Raw genomic sequence first — 26,014 nt, forward strand, 5'->3', positions numbered from 1 at the left:
TGCTATTATACTCTTACTTTTCTTATGATAGTCAGTTTTCCTATCTTTCTCTAATTCAGTTGTGATTATTAATTGACAAAATATTCCTACATAACTTTCTTATGATAATTACTCAGAATAGTCTATTAAAAACAAATAACTAGAAGTGGATGTAAGGGTCAATTTTATATATCAGCTTGACTGGGTTCTAGTCCCCATTTAAGAACTTTAGGATTTTTAAACAATTTTTTAAAATGCTGCCTATGAAAGACCTTTGGATTACATAGCTATTTGCTTGTAAATCAGATTTTCAAAGCAAAATATTTTAAATGTTTGGGAACTCAAATCATAAGTCAAAATTTCATAATGTAAAGGGGTATCTCCTGTCTGTATTTTAACTTTTTACACAATTTTTAGAGGTTACTTTCCCTTTACAGTTATAAAACATCTATAAAATATTGGCTGTGTTCCTCATGTGGTACCATATATCCTTGAGTCTCTCTTACACTCAATAGTTTGTACCTTTCACTCCTCCACCCCTTGTGGCCCCTTCCCCATACTGCTCACCAGTAGTTTGTTTTCTGTATTTGTGCGTCAGCCTCTTTTTTGTACTATTTACTAGTTGTGTTTTTTAGATTCCACCTGTAAGTGATTTTATATGGTATTTGTCTTTCTCTATATGACTTTACTTAGAATGCCCTCCAAGTTCACCCATGATGCTGCAGAAGGCAAAGTTTCATGCTTTTTTATGACTGAGCAGTGCTCCTGTGTGTGTGGTGTGTGTGGGGGGTATTGGTTCTCCATCCATTCAACTGTTGATGGATACCTAGGTTGCTTCCATATCTTGGCAGTTGTAAGTAACGCCAATATGAACATTGGGCTGTTCTTTTTGAATGAGTCCTTTTTTCGGCTATATATTCAGGAGTGGAATTACTGGATATCTCCTATTTAGTATTCTTTTTCTCTCCTTAGGTCATTTACATGAAACAATAGTTTGTTTGGCTGTTTCTTTCCTCCATAGAATAAGTAGTAAATAGTAGTAAACTTGGCACAAAGAAATTTTATTGACTCTTTTACATCAATAGAATACTGCTTTGTGACTATCTGTCCTCTAGGTAGAAAATAAAGAAAGGTCTCATTTAATAGAAGCACAGTAAGAGGAAGCAAGATGAAATCTTCAGAAGTGGATGGCTTGCTGAATTTCAATGTGCAATTTCAAGTGCTCAAAAAATATTTACAGTCAACTGTTAACTTTCACATAATACTTTGCTTATTCGGGATGTTGTCTTGTCATATATTTGGGCATTTGTTCTGTAGTTTTGAATTATCTTCCCTTTAGGCTCTCACCTTTTCTGCCCAGGGGCTAAAGCAGTGAAATTATGATCCATTTATTAGAATACTTGTTTTGACGAATGGTTTAGTGCAGAAAGTTTGAGTGAACTCCGGGAGTTGGTGATGGACAGGGAGGCCTGGTGTGCTGTGATTCATGGGGTCGCAAAGAGTCGGACATGACTGAGCCACTGAACTGACTGACTGACTGACTGACTTAGTGCAGAATAAGTTGAGTTACTCACATTTTCAGATTTAGTTGGGATAAACTATAACTAACACAGTGATAATCATGAAAAATATATATACTCCTCAAAACTAGCTTCAGATCAGAGTCATGTGTTCATTTATTGCAGTCTTGGTTTTGGCTTTTAAAAAATCTCTTGTTTTGCTTTAGTCTATAAAGCAGCTTGTGTTTCTATTCTTTTTACATTTTATCTCCTCACTTTTTATAAGGGCATGTTGTGTTCTAAAGGGCTTAAGAGCAAGCAAAAATGCACTTCAAAATATTGTTTAGACGTATAAAATACAAACAAAAAGCAGAACGAATGAATAAAAACAAACATACAGATACAGGAACAGAGTAGTGGTCGTTGGTGGTGGTGGTGGTGGTTTGGTCACTAAGTCGTGTCCAACTCTTGTGACCCCGTGGACTGTAGCCCACCAGGCTCCTCTGTCCATGGGATTTCCCAGGCAAGAACACTGGAGTGGGTTGCCACTTCCTTCTCCAGGAGATCTTCCAGGGTCAGGGATCAATCCTGGGTCTCCTGCGTTGGCAGGTAGACTCTTTGCTGACTGAGCCATCAGGGAAGCCTTAGAGTAGTGGTGTTACCACAGGGGAGGTGGGGGAGCAAAATGGGTGAAGGGGATCAACTATATGGTGATGGACAAAAACTAAATTTTTGGTGGTAAGCATGCTGTAAAGTATATACAGAAGTAAAAACAGGGTGTTCTGCACATGCAAGTTATGTTATAAAACAGTGTTACCGTAATAAAAAAATAAAAAGTATTATTCAGACAGTAAAAATTCAGGTATTCATGTGGTGGAGAAGATTAAATTCTCCATAACTCTATAAAATTATACCCCCTTATTGATTCATTTGACCAAAACTAGAAATTTATGCCTGAATGAGCTACATCATTATAAAAGTGAAAAATAATAATCTTTCAGATTCATGGCAAATGAGAATTCACATACTACTGGTATAGTCAACATTTTTAGTGGTAGGTATTTTGTTTGTACATAAAACCTGTAGGACATTATCAAACACCTTGTTTGTTTGACACTAAAATTTTGTTGTTTTCAGTCACTAAGTCATGTCCAACTCTTTTGCAACCCCATGGCCAAAGCCCAACAGGCTCCTCTGTCTATGGGATTTCCTGGGCAAGAATACTGGAGTGGGTTGCCATTTCTTTCTCCAGGGGTTCTTCCTGACCCAGGGATTGAACCTATGTCTCGTGCATTGGCAGGCAGATTCTTTACCATCCAGCCACCAGAGAAGCTCCACTAAAATTTTAAAATACTTCAAAATTATTTCTTAAACCATAACTCTTATTATTCTGTCTTTGCTCTGTTTAAACATTTTCATGGCGTCATTCCTGTTCACAAGTTAATACAAGCCTCTTAACCTTTTTTGACCACCTCCCTCCCCTGTCTCCACACACACATACATACACACCATAACCCTATTATGGCCTTACTTTCAGCTAAGGCCAGCCCCTTCTGGGGAAATCTCACCCACCTTGAAAGGTCTTTCTCAAACACTGAGATCTTCCCTCATTCTCTTCTCACTTAATATTGTTTCTTCTCTCTCTTCTCATATTAAATATCATCCATTTCTCTCAAGTATTTTTCATTTGTCATATTCTGCATCTTATCATGGCCATTTCTATACTTGCCTTGTCTGCCTGATCAGAGTAAGAGTCTCTTGAAATCATATTCAGATTCTTGATATTCCCTACAAAAGAAGGCATGTCTGACACCTACTAGGTACCAAGTAAATATTTGTCAAATTAAATGGAATTCAAAGTGTTTATGTATGCCCTCGGCATGAGCTAGTTTGTTTTAACTACTGTTGAAAACAAGATTTGTAGTTCCCTGCCTCCTTGGAAAATATGGGGGAAAAAACTGTAATGATCCAATACTGTATTTTTGATTTACCGTCCAATTACAACATGAATGGAGGATAACACCAATATGATGTTGACAAAATGAAGAAATGCAGAAATATTATTTGGAAATCTGCAGAGCTTTTAGTTTTTCAAATTTCACCTTTCTTCTCTGAAGAGGCATCTTTAATCTTGCTATTGCGGGGTCCCAGATATTCAGTAAAAAGCAGATCAAAGATTTGAAAGATACATTATAAAAGCCGTGAGGTTATCTTCACCTCTGAGACTTACATCCTCCAAACAAATCATTAGCTCACAGAGCAGGCAATATTCTTTTAAGCAAAGGAACATGACCTCCTAAGGGAATAAAGCCGTGAGAGCACTCGGGTCTCTAGATAAAATAGAACAGCGATTCACCAGAATCACCTCTCATCTCTGTGTCTTTCAGAAGGAACATAGCAAATATAGACACCTCTATACTCTTCTAATACATTTAGATATGGTGGGAATGATTTCATATTTCTCCTTCCCCTACCAATAGTAAAATAAGAAGAGATTCTCCTCCCAAATTTGAGAATTTAGAAGGAATTCAAATTTTATTACAGTTCAATAGAATTATTCAAATCTGAAGCAACAGAAATTCCTTGGCTCTGGAAAGCTTAATCTAAGAATTTCTGCTGATTTCTCCACAATATAGTTTATTTTCCTTACCAGAACTAGTATCTGTACCATCATGAAATTTTTTTTAATGAAAAGCTAATTCATCTTGCCTTTTGGAGATCACAGACCCCGATGAGGAGCAGTGACACAGAAGCTCAAGCTTTCTTTATCCAACTTAATAGAGCTGTTAACCTAGAAATGTGATTGTGCATGCTAAGTCACCTTAGTCATATCTGACTGTGTGAGACCCAGTGGACTGTAGTCCACCAGGCTCTTCTGTCCATGGGATTCTCTAGGCAAGAACACTGGAGTGGGTTGCCATGCCCTCCTCCAGAGGATCTTCCCAACCCAGAGATCAAACCCGAGTCTCTTATGTTTACTGCATTGGCAGGCAGGTTCTTTACCACTCGTGCCACCTGGAAAGCAAACATGGTTGGGTGCTTCACTGATGACCTCAGTATCGTGATCTTCATGCACATTCTTATTGTAACCAAGTGTAAATTATATCAGGTAAATAGGATACAAACCCTCAGCATAGAAATAGATGGACACACTGGCTAGTCAGTAAAGATACGTACTGTTTTCTACAAAAAGGCATGTGAAGGTTTCTTTGACTGCCAGAACTCTCATCCTAGTTTTATAAATCATTTAACATTCTTAAAGGAAAACAATAAAAAGCTTGAATTTGTCTCCCAGCCTTGGTTTGCGTCGGCTTGATGTGTGGTTCTTGGTTTAATGTCAAGCCACATTTTCTCACCCTATCCATTTTTTTATTTTTCACTGATGAAAATAAAGAATTTTTCCATTATAAAGAATGTGAAAAAGCCACATTGACATGTTTGTCTCATGTTCTCTTATGCTTTGATTGCTACTTCTGGAGGGAGATGTTATGAAATTAGCCAAAAAGTCAGCAAGCAGGTTTTATATCATCCTATGGTCACCTAGGATGACCCGTTGCAACCTCTCTCCAATCATGTGTTCAAAAACATGACACATAAAAAGATTCTAGTGAAAACCATGGCTGAATCAATGCTCAGCCTACTGGCAGCTTAGTATTATTGAGAGAGACTGTTACTCAAGAATCTGATGACCTGGATCCTAATACCACATTGAGCATTAATCTGCTTTGTGACTTTTGGCAAAAGATTCAAGTCTCTTTAGCCTGTTATCTCAGGTGCAAAATAGGTCATTTTAAGATTCCTCTGGGAACAGACCACAGTTCTACCATAAGAACATCTTCTACATAAGTATTCTCTAGTCCTTACAAATACAATCTAAATCTTCATGAGCATTTTATCTGTTGTTTTTCCCTCATAAACCCTGGTTTCTGAGAGTTTCCACAAGAGGTAATTTTATTATTATTATATCAAGTAGCTGTCTGAATGCTAGGTGTATTATTTGACCCTTCTGCTAGAATTTATAATAAAAGAGTTTCTAGATATCAGATATCACATGCAATCTAACTTCTCCCTGATTGGCACTGCTGAGGTTGCTAAACCTAGCTAACCATTTTATCTACAGTCTTTCAATTCATCTACCACCATCAACCTTATGTCACATTTCCCCTCAGTATTTCTTCAGCCCCTGCATTTTCCCCACTGTTAGTGAAGCTTCCAATTCCTATACACACCTGCCTCTCTGCTCATCATTAGCCCCTCTTCATGCACTTTAGTCTGTGGGTATCTCTGAGCCCCTAAATTTGATTCCACCCCTACCGTCTCACTTAGTTGTGTCCAACTCTTTGTAACCCCATGGACTATACAGTCCATGGAATTCTCCAGGCCAGAATAATGGAGTGGGTTTGAATGCTGAGTTTTAAGCCAGCTTTTTCACTCTCTTCTTTCACCTTCATCAACAGGATCTTTCGTTCCTCTTCGCTTTCTGCCATTAGGGTGATATCATCTGTATATCATGGTTGATATTTCTCCCGGCAATGACATACTCTGCCTATAAGTTAAATAAGCAAAGTGGCAATATACAGCCTTGACATACTCCTTTCCCAATTTGGAACCAGTCCATTATTCCATGTCCAGTTTTAACTGTTGCTTCTTGACCTGCATACAGGTTTCTCAGGGGGCAGGTAGAGTGGCCTGGTATTCCCATCTCTTGAAGAATTTTCCACAGCTTGTTGTGATCCACACAGTCAAAGGCTTTAGTGTAATCAGTGAAGCAGAAGTAGATATTCTTCTGAAATTCTCTTGCTTTTTCTATGATCCAGTGGATGTTGGCAATTTAATCTCTGGTTCTTCTGCTTTTTCTGAATCCAGCTTGAACATCTGGAAGTTCTCTGTTCAAGTACTGTTCAAGCCTAACTTGGAGAATTTTGAGCATTACTTTGCTAGCATGGGAATAAGTGCAATTGTGTGGTAGTTTGAACATTCTTTGGCATTTTCCTTCTTTGAGATTGGAATGAAAACTGACCTTTTCCAATCTTGTGGTGACTGCTGAATTTTAAAACGTGTCAAATGGATCAAACTGTTTCTAAGTAACTTAACTGAATCCTAGAACAAAACTCAAGAATATTTCTAGGAATAAGAAATATTTAGCACCCAAAGTAAAATACAGGGCTTCCCTGGTGGTTCAGTGGTAAAGTATCTGAATACCATGGAGGAGAGGGGAGTTTGATCCCTGAGTTGGAAATATCCCCTGGAGAAGGAAATGGTAACCCACTGCAGTATTTTTGCCTGGGAAATCCCATGGACAGAGGAGCCTGGGGAGTTACAAGTCCATGGGGTCACAAGAGTTGGACATGACTTAGCAACCAAACAAGAAACAAAACAAAAGGTAAAATACATAGTATCTGGCATCCAATCAAAACTATGTAGACATGCCAAGAAACCAATATAACTCATAAAGAGGAGAAAAAATATACATAGAAACTAACCCAGAAATGCAACAGGTAATAGAATTAATAGACCAGGACAGAAACAGAATATTAAAGCTATATTCCATATATTCAAGGATATAGTAGAGATTAGACATATAGAGTCTGAAAAGATTTTAAAAAGCCAAACTGAATTTCTAGAAGCAAGACCATGCCCAAGATGAATAATAATAATAATAATGAAAACTTCGATGGATTAGCAGCAGATTTAGATAATGCAAAGGAAAAGATCAGCTTTGGAGACATAGCAGTAGAACTATCCAAAATGAAATACAGAGAAAACATACTGAAAGGATATGAATAGAGCATGTTAGAGAACCATGGGTCACTTCAAGAAGCCTAATGTGTGAGTGGGCTTCCCTGGTGGCTCAGAGGTTAAAGCGTCTGCCTCCAATGTGGGAGACCCGGGTTCAATCCCTGGGTCGGGAAGATCCCCTGGAGAAGGAAATGGTAACCCACTCCAGTATTCTTGCTTGGAGAATCCCATGGACGGAGAAGCCTGATAGGCTACAGTCCACGGGGTCGCATAGAGTCGGACACGACTGAGCGACGGAATGGAACGGAACAGAATGTGTGAGTAATTTGGAGACCCCCCAAAGAAGAGAAAAAGAAGAGGGACTTGAAACATATTTTAAAAAATAATGAAAGGCTGATTTTTTTCTGAATTTGATGAAAACTATAAACCCACAGATCTAAGAAGCTCAATTAACCCTAAGCAGAAAAACATGAAAATTAAACCAGGGAGCATCATAATCACAGTGTTTAAAATGAATGATAAAGAGAAAAATCTTAAAAGGTTCTTTGTAAAGGGTGAGGTGGAACAAACATAATAAGACCTGAAATCTCCCTGGAACCATGTAAATCAAAAGAGAATAAATAAAGTAACTTAAAGTACTAAAAGAAAAAAGGACCATCAAAATTGAAATTCCACACCCAATGAAAATATCTTTCAAAACATAGGTAAAATATTTTTCCAAGCACACAAAAGCTGAGAAAATTCATCTCACCAGTATGTGAATTCCATGCTTAGTCACTCAGTCATGTCCAACTGTTTAGAACCCATTGGACTGTAGCCCGCTAGGCTCCTCTCTCCATAGGACTTTTTTCAGGCAGGAATAGCGGAGCGGGTTGCCGTTTCCTCCTCCAGGGAATCTTTCCGACCAAGGGATCAAACCTTGTCTCCTCTGTCTCCCGCATTGCAGGTGGATTCTTTACCTGCTGAGCAATCAGGGAAGCCCAACAAATGTTTCACTCCAGGCAGAAAAAAACAGGAAATCCAGTTAGAAACCTGGATGTACGTAAAGCATGAATAAGAAAATGAGAAATATTTTAGCAAAAATAAAATCTTCTTCTTTTTTAAATTCCTTGAAAAAAATAATAGTTGAAAACAAAAGTAATAACAAAGTATTGAAGAATTTATAACAAATATGGAATTCAATTGAATTAAATAGAGAGATCTTGTTTTATAAAAAGCACATTCAGTTTCAACCGGGCAGATAACTGTCTACTTAGGGACCACAATAGCACCATATTTCAACAGAATTTCTTATTGCTCTTCCCCATCTCGTTGTGAGGAAGCCCCTGTTTTAAAAGTATATTCTCATTTGCTAGTGGTCAGCTCTCTTTAAAGGGAATTTAGTTTTATTTCCATCTTGTTTTTTCTTGGATTGAAAAAAGCAATCTGGCTTAGGATAAGTGATCCATTTTTATCTGAGTATCTTTTGGCCCCAAATCATCCCAGCCTCCCACAAAAACCCTTCGGTGTAAGCTTTGTGAATTTCAATGGCTTCCTTGTTATCTGGTGTGATAACTGTTTTGGGCTCAATGTACGCATCTGTGACTTCAGAACTGCCATCCACCATTTCTCCAAGGAGCCCTAACAAAAGTAAACTTTGTAAAAGCAATCACTAAAAATCAAAAATAAATTAAAATTAATGATCTAAATATGTATCCAGTTGGTGATATAGTTGCAGAGAAATAAAATATTCCAAGTAGCTTTAAAAGGCACTCCCCCTACCCACCCCCCAAAAAAAACGTAATCTGTTTTCAGTAGTCATATTATTGGTACTTATGTTGGTTTTATTATTGTGAGACTGTGTTGTGTGTGATGCATCAAATAGATAATTGCTTTATACTAAGTCTTTTATTCCCAATATCTTTGCAAACTGGGATTTTTCAGTGTTACACAAATTTCCTCATTTGTAAAATCAGTGTAGGAAGGGAATTAAACTATATCACCTCTGAATTTCTTTTTAGTTTTCTAAATCTATGACTCCTAGGTTTCTAAGAAAATTTTTAAGCTTTTAAAATTACTTTGCTTTAATTAAATTTAAGGAAATCTTGAAAAACCATAAGAATTAGTATGGGTTTCAAAAGCATCATGTTCTCAACATGATTTGCTGTAGACCCCATATAACAATAGGGGTTTCCCAGGTGGCACTGGTGGCAAAGAACCCGCCTGACAATACAGGAGACATAAGAGGTGAAGGTTCGATTCCTGGATGGGTAAGATCCCCTGGAGGAGGGCATGCAACCCACTGAAGTATTCTTGCCTGGAGAAGTCCACGGACAGAGGAGCCTTGCAGGCTACAGTGCATGCGGTTACAGAGTCGGACATGACTGAAGCAGCTTACATGGCACACAATGTAATGACTTACGCACACATGCCATATAATAACTCCTTTATATTGTTTTTGCCGTAATATTACAAGTATATCAACCTATAGTTAAGGAGAAGGATGTAGATTTATGAGAAGAATCATTACATAAACTGAAGCATAGTTACTTCAAAGTTCCTAACATACTCTACAGTAACACATCTCTACAGATTTTTCTGATGAACTGAGGGACCGAATTAAGGCGCATTCAAAAGAGAAACCACCCTCAAGAAAAAGAAATGCAAAAAGGAAACATGGTTGTCTGAGGAGGTCTTACAAAGAGCTGAGAAAAGAAGAGATGCTAAAGGCAAAGGAGAAAAGGAGAGATATACCCACTGAATGCAGAGTTCCAAAGAAAAGCAAGGTGAGATAAGAAAGCCTTTCTAAGTGAACAGTGCAAAGAAATAGAGGAAAACAATGGAATGGGAAAGACTAGAGATCTCTTCAAGAAAATGAGAGATACCAAGGGAATATTTCATGCAAAGATGGGCTCAATAAAGGACATAAATAATAAGAAGAGGTGACAGGAATACACAGAACTATAAAAAAAGATCTTAATGACCAGATAACCACGATGATGTGACCACTCACCTAGAGCCAGACATCCTGGAATACAAAGTCAAGTGGGCCTTAGGAAGCATCACTACGAATAAAGCTAGTGGAGGTGATGGAATTCCAGCTGAGGTATTTCAAATCCTAAGAGATGATGCTGTGAAAGTACTGCACTCAATATGCCAGCAAATTTGGAAAACTCAGCAGTGACCACAGGACTGAAAAAGGTCAGTTTCCATTTTAATTCCAAAGAAAGGCAATGCCAAAGAATGTTCAAACTACCACACAATTGCACTCATTTCACATGCTAGAAAGTAATACTCAAAATTCTCCAAGCTAGGCTTCAACAGTACTTGAACGGAGGACTTCCAGATGTTCACGCTGGATTTAGAAGACACAGAAGAATCAGAGATCAAATTGCCAACATACACTGGATCATAGAAAAAGCAAGAGAATTCCAGAAGAATTCTGGTTCTGCTTCATTGACTATGCTAAAGCCTTTGACTGTGTGGATCACAACAAACTGTGGAAAATTCTTCAAGAGGTGGAAATACCAGACAACCTTTACCTGCCTCCTGAGAAACCTGTGTGCAGGTCAAGAAGCAACAGAACCAGACATGGTACAGCAGACTCGTTACAACCTGGGAAAGATATACCTCAAGGGTGTACGTCAAGGCTGTCACCCTGCTTATTTAACTTATATGCAGAGTACATCATGTAAAATACCAGGCTGGATGAAGCACAAGCTAGAATCAAGATTGCCAGGAAAAATATCAATAACCTCAGATATGGAGATGACACCACCCTTATGGCAGAAAGTGAAGAGGAACTTAAAAGCCTCTTGATGAAAGTGAAAGAGGAGAGTGAAAAAGCTGGCTTAAAACTCAACATTCAGAAAACTAAGACCATGGCATCTGGTCCCATCACTTCATGGCAAATAGATGGGGAAACAATGGAAGCAGTGACCGATTTTATTTTGGGGGGCTCCCAAATCACTGCTGATGGTGACTGCAGCATTGAAATTAAAAGACCCTTGCTCCTTGGAAGAAAAGCTAGATAGCATATTAAAAAGCAGAGACATTACTTTGCCAAATAAGGTCCATCTAGTCAAAGCTATAGTTTTTCCAGTAGTCATGTTTTGATGTGAGAGCTGGACCCTAAAGAAGGTTGAACATTGAAGAATTGATGCTTTTGAACTGTGGTGTTGGAGAACACGTGAGCGTCCCTTGGACAGCAAAAAGATCAAACCAGTCAATCCTAAAGGAAATCAGTCCTGAATATTCATTGGAAGGGCTGATGCTGAAGATGAAGCTCCAATACTCTGGCCAGCTGATGCAAAGAGCTGACTCATTAGAAAAAACCGTGATACTGGGAAAGATTGAGGGCAGGAGGAGAAGGGGACCACAGAGGACAAGATTTTTGGAGGACAAGTTGGCATCACTGACTCAATGGACATGAGTTTGAGCAAGCTCCAGGAGATGGTGAAGGACAGGGAAGACTGTGCTACAGTCCATGGGGTCACAAAGAGTGGGACCCAACTGAGACAGTGAACAGCAACAACAAAAGAGACACAGCTATGAATTTGGAAAAAAAACACATTTCAATGATGAGCAGTTTTCTGTGACCAAATTCATCATACTGCGTGGTGAGGAATTTGGGCTTTAAAGTCAGGCAATCTCTTCCAGCTCCCTCACTTTATAGACTGTTGACCTGGGTAACTTTACTTCTGTCACCTCATCTGTAAAGGAAGATGATGGTCCAACAGGTTGCCTTGACAACCTAGTCAAGGTCTAGTGACATAATGCATCTGTGGGGAAGATCCCATTGATTTCCTACCCAGCAGCCATTGCCTAACTTCCTTCCTGGTAACAGAGTCCTGATTGTTCTCTCTCTTGAAGTCCTTATGTTCTTGCAGAGGGTTAGGGTTAGGGTTAGGGTTAGGAATGACCCTTCTCCATCCCCAGTGTTTGAGTGTCTACTAATGTCAGGGACCATGACCTCATTATTACTTGCCAAGTGATAGCTTTCTGGAGGATATGTAACACAATTGTAATTAATAATATAAGAGAAGAAGATCTCCTGAGGAACTCCTTGAAACATTTTCTTCATTCTTAAAAAGATGTGCAAACAAGGAGATTCCCCCTTATTTCTGATGTTAAATGTTGATGTGGAGCTGCCATAGCCAACATACAACGAAGATATCAAAATGATGAGGATGGCAGTGGGGAAGCATAGAAAGAATCTAGAGCCTTAATGACTCCTTGCGTGCTAAATTATCTAATCCTGTGGTTGCCACCACCACTTTTTAAAAAAATCTTTAGAACATTTGGTTTAATATTGCACCTATATCCATCAAAATCACAGTCCAGCAGAAGTGTTTTTATTGTATTTTTAATATATATGCTCAGGGGAAGTGAAAAAATAAAAACCATATTCAGTACTTTAAGAACTACTGAAGAAAATACACAACAGTTAAGTATACCACCACTTTTTTATGTGACGTAACTTTCCTTACTTAGGCACTTTCAGTGGTTTAAATTATTGTTGAGTGAGTGAAGTCTCTCAGTTGTGTCTGAGTCTTTGTGACTCCGTGGACTGTAGCCTGCCAGGTTCTTCCATCCATGGGATTTTCCAGGAAGAATACTGGAGTGGGTTGCCATTTCCTTCTCCAGGAGATCTTCCCTGCCCAGGGATCGAACCTGGGTGTCCTGTGGGCAGACTCCTTATGATCTGAACCACCAGGGAAGTCCTATGACTTATGACAGTACTATACTAACAACTCTTATTCACAATTAATTGCATACTACTTAAAAAAAAAATCACCCTACTATCATTTCTTCAGTTCAGTCGCTCAGTCGTGTCCGACTCTGTGACCCCATGAATCACAGCACGCCAGGCCTCCCTGTCCATCACCAACTCCTGGAGTTCACTCAAACTCATGTCCATCGAGTCAGTGATGCCATCCAGCCATCTCATTCTCTGTCGTCCCCTTCTCCTCCTGCCCTCAATCCCTCCAAGCATCAGGGTCTTTTCCAGTAAGTCAACTCTTCGCATGAGGTGGCCAAAGTATTGGAGTTTCAGCTTTGGCATCAATCTTTCCAATGAACACCCAGGACTGATCTCCTTTAGAATGGACTGGTTGGATCTCCTTGCAGTCCAAGGGACTCTCAAGAGTCTTCTCCAACGCCACAGTTCAAAAGCATCAATTCTTCGGCAATCAGCTTTCTTCACAGTCCAACTCTCACATCCATACATGACCACTGGAAAAACCATAGCCTTGACTAGACGGACCTTTGTTGGCAAATGAGGAACGCTGGGCTGGAAGAAGCACAAACTGGAATCAAGATTGCTGGGAGAAATATCAATAACCTTAGATATGCAGATGACACCACCCTTATGGCAGAAAGTGAAGAGGAACTCAAAAGCCTCTTGATGAAAGTGAAAGCGGAGAGTGAAAAAGTTGGCTTGAAGCTCAACATTCAGAAAACTAAGATCACGGCATCTGGTCCCATCACTTCATGGGAAATAAATGGAGAAACAGTGGAAACAGTGTCAGACTTTATTTTTTGGGGCACCAAAATCACTGCAGATGCTGACTGCAGTCATGAAATTAAAAGACGCTTACTCCTTGAAAGGAAAGTTATGATCAACCTGGATAGCATATTAAAAAGCAGAGACATTACTTTGCCAACAAAGGTACGCTGGAGTAACAGGCAAATTTGGCCTTGGAGTACAGAATGAAGCAGGGCAAAGGCTAATAGAGTTTTGCCAAGAGAATACACTGGTCATAGCAGACACCATCTTCCAACAACACAAGAGAAGACTCTACACATGGACATCACCAGATGGTCAACACCAAAATCAGATTGATAATATTCTTTGCAGCCAAAGATGGAGAAGCTCTATACAGTTAGCAGAAACAAGACCAGGAGCTGACTGTGGCTCAGATCATGAACTCCCTATTGCCAAATTCAGACTTAAATTGAAGAAAGTAGGGAAAACCACTAGACCATTCATATATGACCTAAATCAAATCATTTCTTACTTGCAGCTAAAAGCACTCTACAAAAAAATGCCAAGTAGTGCTGGCACATTATCATGGCACAGAGTGGCACATGTGGTTGTGTCATAGCCCCGGCACTAGCACAGTGCCTGGCACATAATAGTGTCCAAGGCATACTCAACTGTGGACTATTGATTGAAAAACCTACTTTTTTTTATTTTTATTAAGCTCAGGTTTCAAGCATTAAGTAGTATCTCAGAATCCTGACATTCTTTCCAAATTTTACAAATGCCCCACGTTTTAAATTTACTTATCCCTCCTCTCAACTTAACTCTTTTCTTAGTTCAGATACCTATTGTTCAGAGGATTGAAATCATGAACAATGTTAGGAAGAAATCATCTGATTGAACCAATTCATACCTTATTACAAATGACTGAAAGCACTTTAACCTATTCAGAGCAACTGGGGTTTTTTACATGTTAGAAGATTACCTATTGTCAGAACTTAGTTGTACTACAGCATGCAATTGAATCATTCAGAGAATGTCGAGTAGGCTAATTATGAATAATGAGGCCCACACATAGCCCAGTCCTCGAGAGTCTTGGAGTTTGCCCTAAACTCAGCTTCTCTCAGCTATTCCTGAATTTCTTCTTCATTGTATTTTGTTTATTTTTGCTAGTGCTGATTCTTCATTGCTGCGGGAAGGCTTTCTCTAATTGCGGCCAGCAAGGGCTACTTTCTAGTTGTGGTGTGTGGGCTTCTCGCTGCAGTGGCTTCTCTTGCAGAGACGAGCAGAGCAGAGGCTCTAGAGCATGGGCTCAGTAGTTGTGAAGAAAAGGCCTAGCTGCCCCTGGGCATGTGGGATCTTCCCCGACCAGGGATAGAACCTGTAGAAGGCTGCATTTCTTAGCCGTGGGCAACTTGGCATGGTGCTGTGACTACTTCTGGCAGAAATTATTTTCGGGCCAAAGTTACCTCCAGGCGAAAGCAAAACAAAGCCCACCTGAGATATTGCAGCTGATGCTCTCCCTCCTGTAGGGATCATGGAGAAAGTTTTAATAAACATTATGGAGACACAAGATCGAAGCAGCTTGGATCACTAAATCTCTGCATATAAACAGTTGTCCTAGAAAGCCATTCATAAGTGCAGTGAACACAGAATAATCGTTTATGGTGGTGAACCCCTGAGACTTCAGAGTTGTCTGTTGCCACGGCTTAATTTAAACTTCCCTGATGTCCACAAACTTCGGGATTCTTCCTGACAGATCCGTCAATAGAAGCAGTGGGAACGCCAGTGGGAGAGCTGGGCTGGCATTTCTCTATATGACAATTTACAAATTGTGTATTTATAGGTTGTAGATCTGCCTATAATTTTTTAAAGGCAGAGATCCCAGAAATCCTTTGTTTTTCACTTCCATTCCTACTCACAGGAAACAAGTTGATAAGACAAATAGAAGATAAAGCATGAAAATGTGTCCCATGTATATTCTATGCTACTGTCAAAAAATTCAAGAAAGATAAGCATCTTTTCTGTTAATCTCCTTCCAATCACAATAGGTTAATCAAAGTCTATGTCTAATAAATTTCAAGAAAGAGCTTAGAGAATTCAATGGCTTCCACACCTGATAAGAAAATAATTCCAAAGATGAAACATGCTGAAAAAGGCAAGTCAATACTTAATTGTAGCCATATTTTTAAATAAAAAAAAGACCACAGAGCTAGAGCATGAATTTCAAATTTCCTTACTCTAATGCAGTTCATCCATCTTCATATGTTTTCTATAAGTGACAACTTTTCTTCCTTAGGAATCAAGTGTGACTTCAGAAAGCTAATGCTCACTTCATTGGGAAATAATAATGTACCTCTAGATCCCTTGGGTTGAAAGATCTTTTTTTTTTTTCTTTTTCTTTTTTTCCCCCTCTGAGAGCCTCCTTCTCTATCTGCTGCCTTGGTTCAATAAAAGAGAATTCTTGATTGCTCAGACAAAAACTATACTTCTTTTAGATTCTGCTCACAGTTCTTGGTAGCTGGTGGTGTTACCAGTTTTAACTTTCCAATGTACACTGAACTCACTATATCTAAGAAAAATGTAGCTGGGTTTCTCTAGTCTGATTTAATTTGTCTTTAATTGCTAGCTTGAAGAGCTTATGAAAATCCTGTCGATTGGTTAGACCACGTAAAACTGGAGCAAACGCTGCAGCTCTACCAGCGGAAGGCTAGGCTTTGGAGTCCCAGCGGAACCCTGTTGTCACCTGTTTATGTCTGTCTCATTCCCAGAGAGGGGGTCTTACCTTTGCGTCTAGCTAATACAAATGCAGTCAATTTAGCTAAGCACTTTCTGCCATTGCTAGAATTTGGAAGCGAAAAAAAAAAAGCCTCTCCTGTGTATATTTGATTCTTCTTTGGTAAGGCTCTATTAGGACAATTCCATATTGTCTTTATGAAATTCCAATAGCTTTCCTCTGAATAAAGAAGTTAACGCTAACATTATGAACATACTGAAGGCACAATTCTGTTGGATTCTAATTTTTTTTCCAAAGTTTCCTTGTTTGGGGGTATTGTCTGGGAGCTTTGCTTTCTAACTACTTCTTTCCTTGGTATTTTCATTATTGTGAATTTTGATTTTTTTTTTAACCATAACATCAATCAAAAATTATATCCATGGTCCCAGGATTTGCTTTCCTTTGAATTCTTTTACTCTGTCCTCCTTGTATTTTTAACTCCCAGACATGAGTAAATGTTTTTATAATCTAGGTTCCCCAGCATAATTAATATAAAAATAAATACTTTTCATGATGAATATTCTTTTAGAAATTAGAAATCATTTATAATGCCTGGTTATGATGACTGACTTAGCTAAAAGTCCTTGAATGTATATTTCACTCCTCATGGGTAATGTCTGTCTCCCAGGAATAGGTAAAATGTGCTCAGTATGGGAAATATGGAGTAAGAGTCTAATCAGATGAAATGCTAGTATATTTCTTAATTTTAATGCCAGATCATCTCAACTGGTGTCTTGAGCTTCTGGAAGTGAATCCTTGAAAACACTGCAAATGTACCCGAATTCATTTACTTTTTTAATCCCTGAGCCACTGTAGCAATGAAATAACTGTTAAAAACACTAATATTCATCATCCCAAATCCTTTAACATAGCAGCATACTCAGGATTTTTTCTTCCTTTCAGTGCCTTCTAACCTTCAATCAAAAAATCTGAGGCAAATAGATGTTCTTTCACCATGCCCTCAAGATAAACAAAGTTGGACTTTGTCAAACCAGTAGGGGAAACTAAAGTTAGCTAATTTAAGTGCTGTGCCTCTAAGGGACTGTATTTATTGACTTGTAACGTGGAATCAGGCACTCAAAATGAGAAAAGACCAGTTAATTTTAGCCTTTAGTGAGACCTGTCTTATTTCTCAGAATTAAGACTACATATACACTTCATTGTATCAGTAGCTAATAAAGTGTATTCTGTACTCTTAATCAAAGGAAGCTCGATTAACACCTTCAAAGATCTAGTTTTGCTTATCGAATATGCTTCTGGGAAAAGATACAGTTTTCCTCGAGTCTCCACATTTTTGTAACACAGGTATAAAAATAGCAATGAAGAAATATGAAATGAAATGAAGGTTCAGAATCAACAGTCAGGAAGATGATTAATGAGAAAAACCAGGGGAGAAATTTGGGCCAAAATAACTATCATAAAGTTGTGAGGTTAACATTTTTGCTATTCAGATTTGTTTGGCCCACGTTTTTATTACTACCCACAAACTGGGTTATAAAAAGGAGAAAATCTACCATACTGGAGGAAGCTGTTATGTCCAACCTTTAGGTATGAATTAAAATTTAAAACTAAATGAATAAAAATAAACCTAAATGAGAAGGACATCCAAAAAAGAGGGGATATATGTATATGTATAGCTACAGCAGAAACTAACACAACACTGTAAATCAACTATACTCCAATAAAAATTAATTTTAAAAAATAAATACATTTGAAAATTTAAAAATAAAAAAGCTAATTGTGTTGAATACAACATTAAGAAAAGAAACAATCTTTTACATAAAATCTTTAGTAGAGACAGATAAACAGAATGATATGACTTTATCATAGGAATACTCCCTAAAATATTGATGTTCAATAGATGTGTGTGTGTGTGTGTGTGTGTGTGTGTGTGTAACCTGAATGAATTCACTTGTTCACTCACTTTCATCCAGGGCTTTACAGTTGTAATCTTATTTGAAGATTTATATGATGAAATGTGAACATAGTATATTCCTTAGTAATTCGATTTGCAGGAAGCATAGAACAAAACATTACACACACAACTTTTAAATAATTTATAATTACTTACATGAATCTACTAAGTATAGGCACACAATTATATGACTAATTATGTTGAAAATCCAAGTGGATGCTTAAATAGATGACCATGCCCTGAGGCCTTTCCAGTTGTTTCTGCTGTCTCATTTAACCATGCAAATGTTATTAAGGATTTCCTGGCTAAAAATTTTCAAGCATGTGCAAGTGTAATTGCATAGATAATTATGCATAATACTGTCACTTTCTATATTTAATGTAGAATTTTCCCCTAAAAAAATACAACAGCTTTCTACTGATAGCCTTTTCAATACATGCCAAGAAAAATATACTTTGTAAAAGATAGGTCGATCAAAACCAATCTATTATATTTTCTCCAGGAGGAATCTTGACTCTCTTTAGTATATCAATTTGAAGAGAAAAATCAAGCCATATACTAAAATTAAAGCAAATTTTAAACACCCATAAATGAAATGATCTATACTTATAATAATCCGGTAACTGTTTTTAGACCCACATAAATATTTATACAAACTTGATACCAGAGGATATAAGAGAACTAACTATCCTGTTCTACGACTAAATATGTATACAGCAAATCTTTCAGGTTTGCAGATACTAAGGCCAGTTTATACAACAGCAAAAAATGTTCAGAAAAAAATCAATGAGCACATAGACATTATGGCAGGTTAATTTCTTGTCGGGAGAATCTTAAGGAAGTACAATGTAGAATTCTGCCTGGTGCCATGCTTGGATTCCGCACAGCCCTGCAGATCCCGGTGCAGAGTTCAGCATGCATGCAACTGATTGGTAGAACCTGGCTCACGTGACTCTGCACAGCCCAAGGGAAGCCGAGAAAGTGAATATCTGGCTTTTCAATGACTAAAGTGAGAACAAGTCCTAATTTGCCACTTAAATGTATAAAGCAGAGAATTTCTCAAGCATGGAAACAGTTGCTGGCAGGGAACCACTAGAAATAGTGCTGAGTGCCATGAAGGAAAAATAAAGTTGGGCAAGAGGAGATAAAGTGATTAGGTTGGGGAGGGCTATTTTAAACAGAAGGTTCAGAGAAGTCTTTCAAAATAGGTATGGTTTATAGAGAAGCCTGATTTGAAATGATGAAGCTGTCTAAAAGGGTGGGGAAAAGATGTCCAGGTAAAGCCAGGCTTGTTTGAGTAACAAGAAGACCCGTATGGTAGAAGCAAACTGAGTATAAGGACAAGGAAGAATTCAAGTTCCAGGGATAGCTAGTTAATTTAGACCTTTCAGGCCATAGTGATGACTTTGGTTTTTATTCCAGTTGTGGTGGAAAATTGTCACTAAGGTCTGAGAATGGGACTCTGACTCTAAAAAGATCACTTTGACTGCTGTGTGAAGAACAGGTTGTCAAGCAGTGGTCTTTTGGATTAAAACCTACATTAAGAAATATATCTTACCTTGTGATGTGATGTAGAATATGGGATTGAATCAAGACTTTGACAAAACCATGCTTACTACATGTGATGCACTCTGGTATTCTTCTGTTGTAACTTAGTCTATTATATTTTTTAATGATTTTAAAGAAAATCGCAAGTAGAAGATTCTTATGAGGAAAAACGACATTGAGATTAGAATTGTTCATTGGTAATTCAAGATATTCTGTATTTCTAATTTGATTCAAGTAATTGAAGATACCCTGTGTAAAATTAAACTTCACAATAAGCCTTAGGCAGTTTCTCAAGAATACAACTCAAGGGCCACTTGCATCAGAAACTACCTGATTGGTGGTGGTGGGAGATGGTGTTATAAATGCATATTCTAGAGCCTTGTGTGCCATGCCAAGTCACTTCAGTCATGTCTGACTCTGCGACCCCATGCACTCTAGTGTACTAACTCATCTATCCATGGGATTCTCCAAGCAAGAATACTGGAATGGGTTGCCATGCCCACCTCCAAGGGATCTTCCTGACTCAGGGTTCGAACCCACATCGTCTCCTGCATTGGCAGGTGGCTTCTTTACCATTAGCACCACCTGGAAAGCCTTACCACAGACTTACTGATTCCCGAATCTCCAGTCAAGGGACTTGAGAATCTGCTTTCAACAAGCTCACCAGGTGATTCTCATGTGTGAGAATGCTCTTAAATTTTTTCAGTATTTTAAGGTGATAATGCAAGGTTATCTTTTCCTCGTGAATACATGGTATTTCCCTAATATATGTAAACAAATTTAGTGAGTCTTCAGGTACTATTTCTTAGCGGTATTAAAAATTTACATATGATAAATGGAAAGCACTTTAAATCAATACATCTCTTCCCTTGGCCTTCTTTATATACCTATTTAGTATTTTAAAATCAAACGAAGGCCTTTGAATTCTTCCTTCTTAATTCTAGCTGTTATTTGCTCACATCATTTATCAAAAATTATCATCTTTTTCTCTGCTCAGTTACCTTCCCTTTTCCTTCTAAATGTTTCTAAAATTTCACTTCCTTAAGTCTATTTACCCATGTTGAAAGGACACAACTGAACGACTGAACTGAACTGAACCACATATTCACAACTCCACAATTCCAAGTGGTATATGGCAGTGGTTGGTATATGGTGTGCTGGGAAAGACTGAGGGCAGGAAGAGAAGGGGGCGACAGAATATGAGATGGTTGGATGGAGTCACAGACCCAGTGGACCTGGGTTTGAGCAAACTCCAGAAGATGGTGAAGGACAGAGAAGCCTGGCGTGCTGCAGTCCATGGGGTCGCAAAGAATTGGACATGACTTCACAACTGAACAACAAACAATGACAAAATATCATTTTTCAGTAGGTTTGCATGTCCTTGATATTTACTAAACATTATCCACCACTGTGGCTCAGGCCATGTCATGTCATTCTGTTTTGATGCATTCTGGATACAATAAGTTAGAAGGTTTCTCTAGAAAAAGGTTTCTCTAGAAAAAGGTTTCTCTAGAAAAAGGTTAAAGTGTGTGGGAAGTTTGTCTGTAGCTAAGCAGCTGTCCTGTGGGTCACTTGCATGCGAAATCAGGCTTCGGTCTGGCACATTCGATATCGGTAAAGAATGGGGTTTGAGATTAGGTCATAAAGTCACTTTGTAAAATGTTTTCCAATTTCACATTCGATTTTGTTCTGGGTAGAACAATGTGCCCCACTGCTGGGGTCACCACAGCAGTCGGTCCGGAGGACATATCCACAACCTTTACCTAAAGCCGAGCGTCCCTACCTGTACGTCAGAGGCATCCTCTCCCATCAACTCTACTTTGGATGCACAAAAAGTGACAGAATCCCTACGTTCCTGGGGAAACATGGGGTTAAAGTGGACTGCCTTTCGGGGAGCGTTCAGCTGACTTGCCCAGTGGTGGGAGGCTGCGGTCCTAGCTAATGACTTGTAGGTACGGAATCCCCAGTTCTCTCAGGTGCTTTCAGTCGATCAGTTTCAGCAGAATGATGAAAAGGTTGAGATAAAATAAACTGACAGTTGCTGCTCATCGTAGGCAGCAGGCAGTACCCAGGCAGCTGAGACCCTGGGAGCCCTCTTTCTTAAACAAAGGCTTTCACTGCAGTGAGCAATGAACTCCAAATAAAAAAAAGGGCGGGGGGGGGGGGTGGTGCAGATTGGCAGCTGGTGACCGACAGGAGGAGGGAAAGGAGGGAAACTGGGAACCACAGCAATTGTTGGCTAATTAGCAGCCATTCCCACCTACTTAATACCAACCCATTAAGCAGAAAATACTTTTCATCTTTCTCTCCTGCTACACATGACATTATACTCCGATCAGTGCCCTCCCGCTGGCTGCCTCAGTGCCCACAAATGAACACACTGCAAGTTTAAGAATGTGGTAATTGATTGGGGACAATGAAACTGCAACTTTCACAGTGTATTTTCTGAAGACCCGACTGCAGTGTTTGTGATGCTTAGATCAGGTCATCATATCTGGAAACTGGCAGTTGTCAAAATTGAAAAACAGAAGAGAGGACAGACTCGTGGTAGCGTTTTCGGAGCCTCAATAGCAAACAATTGCGTAAATCAATTTCCCCCTTTTTGGGGAACAACTCAGTATTTGGCTTACTAAATTCACGGTCACTACCTCCATTTCAGTCTTACACACACACACACACGAAATATATAAAGTGACTTGTGGGAAGTGTAATAGGTGTACATAAAATCATCTTGCATTATGTTTGAACAGGATATTAATCAAATTATTTCATTAGTCCCATTTTTAAACTTAGGAGGCTTTATCTCAACAACTTAAATAAACTACTAGAAATTGATCCTAACTCAGTAGGATGATACTTGTGTACCACTACCTTCATGTTATTTGAACAATTTCGCATATTCCGTTTGCAAGTGTTTGATTATTCTCAGAAACAGATCCTGTCTTAAATAACATTTACATGAAAATAGTATATATAATGTTATTTTCCCTGTTTCAGTTTTGTGACATTTATAAAGCATTTTTTTCTGAACCTAAATATCAACTTCCAAATTTTATAGTTTTCTAACTAATGTTCAATCCCTCCACACTGCTTCTGAGACACTGATCACAGTGTTAGCCAAATACTTAGATTTTGGAGTTGTAGGTAACAGAAAGGAAAACATTGCTTTCTATGTTTTGTCAACATAACTAGGAATGTCTTTGAAGAACAAATCAGATTTCAGAAACTGGGGTTTAATGTTGTATAGAAGACGGTGATGATACAAGAAGACTGCCTTTGGATTTCAGTATAGGACCGTAAGTAGGGAAAACTAACTGGAAGTTATGCTGTTCCAAGGGCTTCCCAAGTGGTGCTAGTGGTAAAAAGTCCACCTACGATGCAGGAGATGCAAGAGACATGGGTTCAATCCCTGGGTTGGGAGGATCCCCTGGAGGAGGCAATGGCAACCTGCTCCAGTGTTCTTGCCTGGAGAATCCCATGGATAGAGGAGCCTGGTGGGCTACAGTCCTTGGGGCCACAAAGAGCAGATATGACTGGGCACAGCACAACACAGCACAGCATGCTATTCCGAAGAGGAGAACATGGTACTCTGGTTTCATTTGTGTGCATAAAACAAATGAGTGAAATCCAAATTATCTTTTATTGAGTGTGAGTAGCATGGATAAGCTTTACATGTTGACTCAACCGTGTTATTTTAAAGCACACATTTCAAACATAGGCATGATTATTACCCAAAGTATTGTCTGGAAGCGCCAGATGTTTGTAGAAGAACACATATATAAACCACCTCTGCATTACAATTTACACACACCTGTAAGAGGAGACTTCTAAGGATGACACACTGCAGGAAGAGGAAAAGGAGAACGTAGTCTTCTTACCTAAAAATTATGACCTAATTCAAAAACACAGTGCCATTCATTAGTTTTGTCAGAAAAATTTAAATTAGATATCAAGCCTTGTAAGTAACTCAGAAAAATTCTTCTGATCTCTCTAGTCAACCAAGTTTACTGTTTCACATAGGAGTGTGTGTGTGTATGTGTGTGTGTATGCATGCAGGTTCATGGCTATGTATAATTGTAGATTCTATTAGAAAGGTGAAAATGGCAGTAAAATTGTTAATATCACTTTAAGATTTATTAACAGAAATGTTAACAGAAATAGCAAGACTTTTAATGTTAGACTGCAGTTTTTGTTTTGAAACCAAACAGCTTAAAAGACATGTGAAAGCCCTGAGAAGGATTTACAAAATCATAATGAAAAATTTTAATCATTGGGAAAATGTGGCAAACAGGTAAAGGTTGAGGCTACTTTAGACTGTAGGGAGAGAATAATTACTGACTTCAAGTAGGTGTCATTAAGATAAGGCTACTTTAACAACTGCCTTCCATCTTCTCAGGGAAGAAGCAAAAGAAAATGGATTAACTACTAGAGCATATAAATCACTTATCGATCAGTCAAACTTTGATGACTTCAACAAGCCAAACATTTACTTTGTCATTGCTGTTGAAGCAATTTTAACATACTTTATAGAAGGGTATATTTACCCACTAATAAGTATATTAAAAACAAGGCAGCATGGTATAAACAGGACAGGGACAGCATCAATAAACATTAGCTGAAAATAAGAATGTTCACATACACACATAAATACACATTCATACAAACACTCAATAGTCCGAGGTCATTTTATGTGGGAGCAAAGAAACCTTACAGACTGAAGTATGTTATTTTTCTATCATTTTTTCACATATGTTATTTTTTCTATTGATGACCCTTAGTCACCAAGAAAAGATTAAATTACATTCATTTATAGTCGATTTAAACATGCAGGGGAATCTCAAGGAAATTTTCTTTTGTAGAACTTCAGTGTTGTAAAAGAATCCCATATTTGTAGTTGAGTCTTCATTTTAAAGATGAAGAAACTTATGTTTACAGGAGGTGAGCTGTCCTACCCGAGGCCAGAGGAAGTGGCAGGGTCAGACCTTGAATGGATATCCTAAAGGCATACCCCACACTCTTTCCATTTTACTGTGCTGCATGCAATAATCATATGACCATTTAATTTTTTAAATTTTGGGTACCTAACAGTGAAAGTAAAAGTCACTCAGTTGTTGTCTGACTCCTTGGAACCCAATGAACTATAGCCCACCAGGCTCCTCTGTCCTTGGGATTCTCCAAGCAAGAATACTGGAGTGGGTTGCCATTTCCTTCTCCAGGAGATCTTCCCAACCGTTCCCGAGGGATCGAACATTGGTCTCCTGCATTGCAGGCAGATTCTTTACCATCTGAGTCACCAGGGAAGTCAAAAAGAAAAAAGGAAAAAAAGTTTACCCTCTGCCTTCTAGACAAAGATCAACAACATAAGGGGCTTTGAAAACTAATTCAAGCTACGGAGTTAATTGTTTAATCTACTTCACAAGTTTTCAGAAAGTTTAGAGACAGAAGTGAGTCTTAGGGAGAGAAAGATGATCATAGATAAAGATAGCAGCATGGAAAAATCCTGAACTCATCTCCTCCGTGGACACACAAAGTCTGCAGTTACCTGTGGGATACCGTTTGCTGAAAAAGAGCTGAAAGCAAGCTTCACAGCCTCCTCCACCACAAGGAACAGAAGAACACATTGAGATACTGGGAAAGGCACAGACATGACCTCACCAAAACCCCCACTCCTCATGCAACGACACACACTAGGGAAGAATCTCACAGACCTGGAGCCTCTCCCCTGAGGACCAGGAGTTTGTGCCCCACGCTGGGCAACCCAGCCCTGGGAACCTGCAGCAGAGAAACAGGGACCCCAAAATATCTGACTTTGGAGACAAGCAGAACTTGCATCTAGGGGACCTGGAGTATTGTAGGGATCTGAGGGGCTAACATGCAGACTTATTTATCCCAGGAGGCAGTACAAAAGCAAGAGTTTGAGAGATGATGGAAATACACATGAAGGAGATTCAGCTGCCAATCTTTTTGTAGTTAGTTTTTATTGGAGTAGAGTTGCTTGACAATGTTGTGTTAGTTTCTTCTGTACAAAAAAGGGAATCAGCTAAATATATATATATATATCCTCTTTTGGATTACCTTCCCATTTAGGTCACCAC

The 26,014-nt window shown here is 38.7% G+C and overlaps 1 protein-coding gene across 1 annotated transcript in view; it reads left to right on the forward strand.

Moving 5' to 3' along the window:
• TTC29 (tetratricopeptide repeat domain 29) overlaps positions 1–26,014 on the forward strand; it is a 249,786-nt gene that overhangs the window by 151,944 nt on the left and 71,828 nt on the right. The gene's annotated exons all lie outside the window — the stretch shown is intronic.

Source organism: Moschus berezovskii, chromosome 19, assembly GCF_049115385.1.
Source record: "Moschus berezovskii isolate FMDL1 chromosome 19, NW_MosBer_1.0, whole genome shotgun sequence".
Taxonomy (NCBI): Eukaryota; Metazoa; Chordata; class Mammalia; order Artiodactyla; family Moschidae; genus Moschus; species Moschus berezovskii.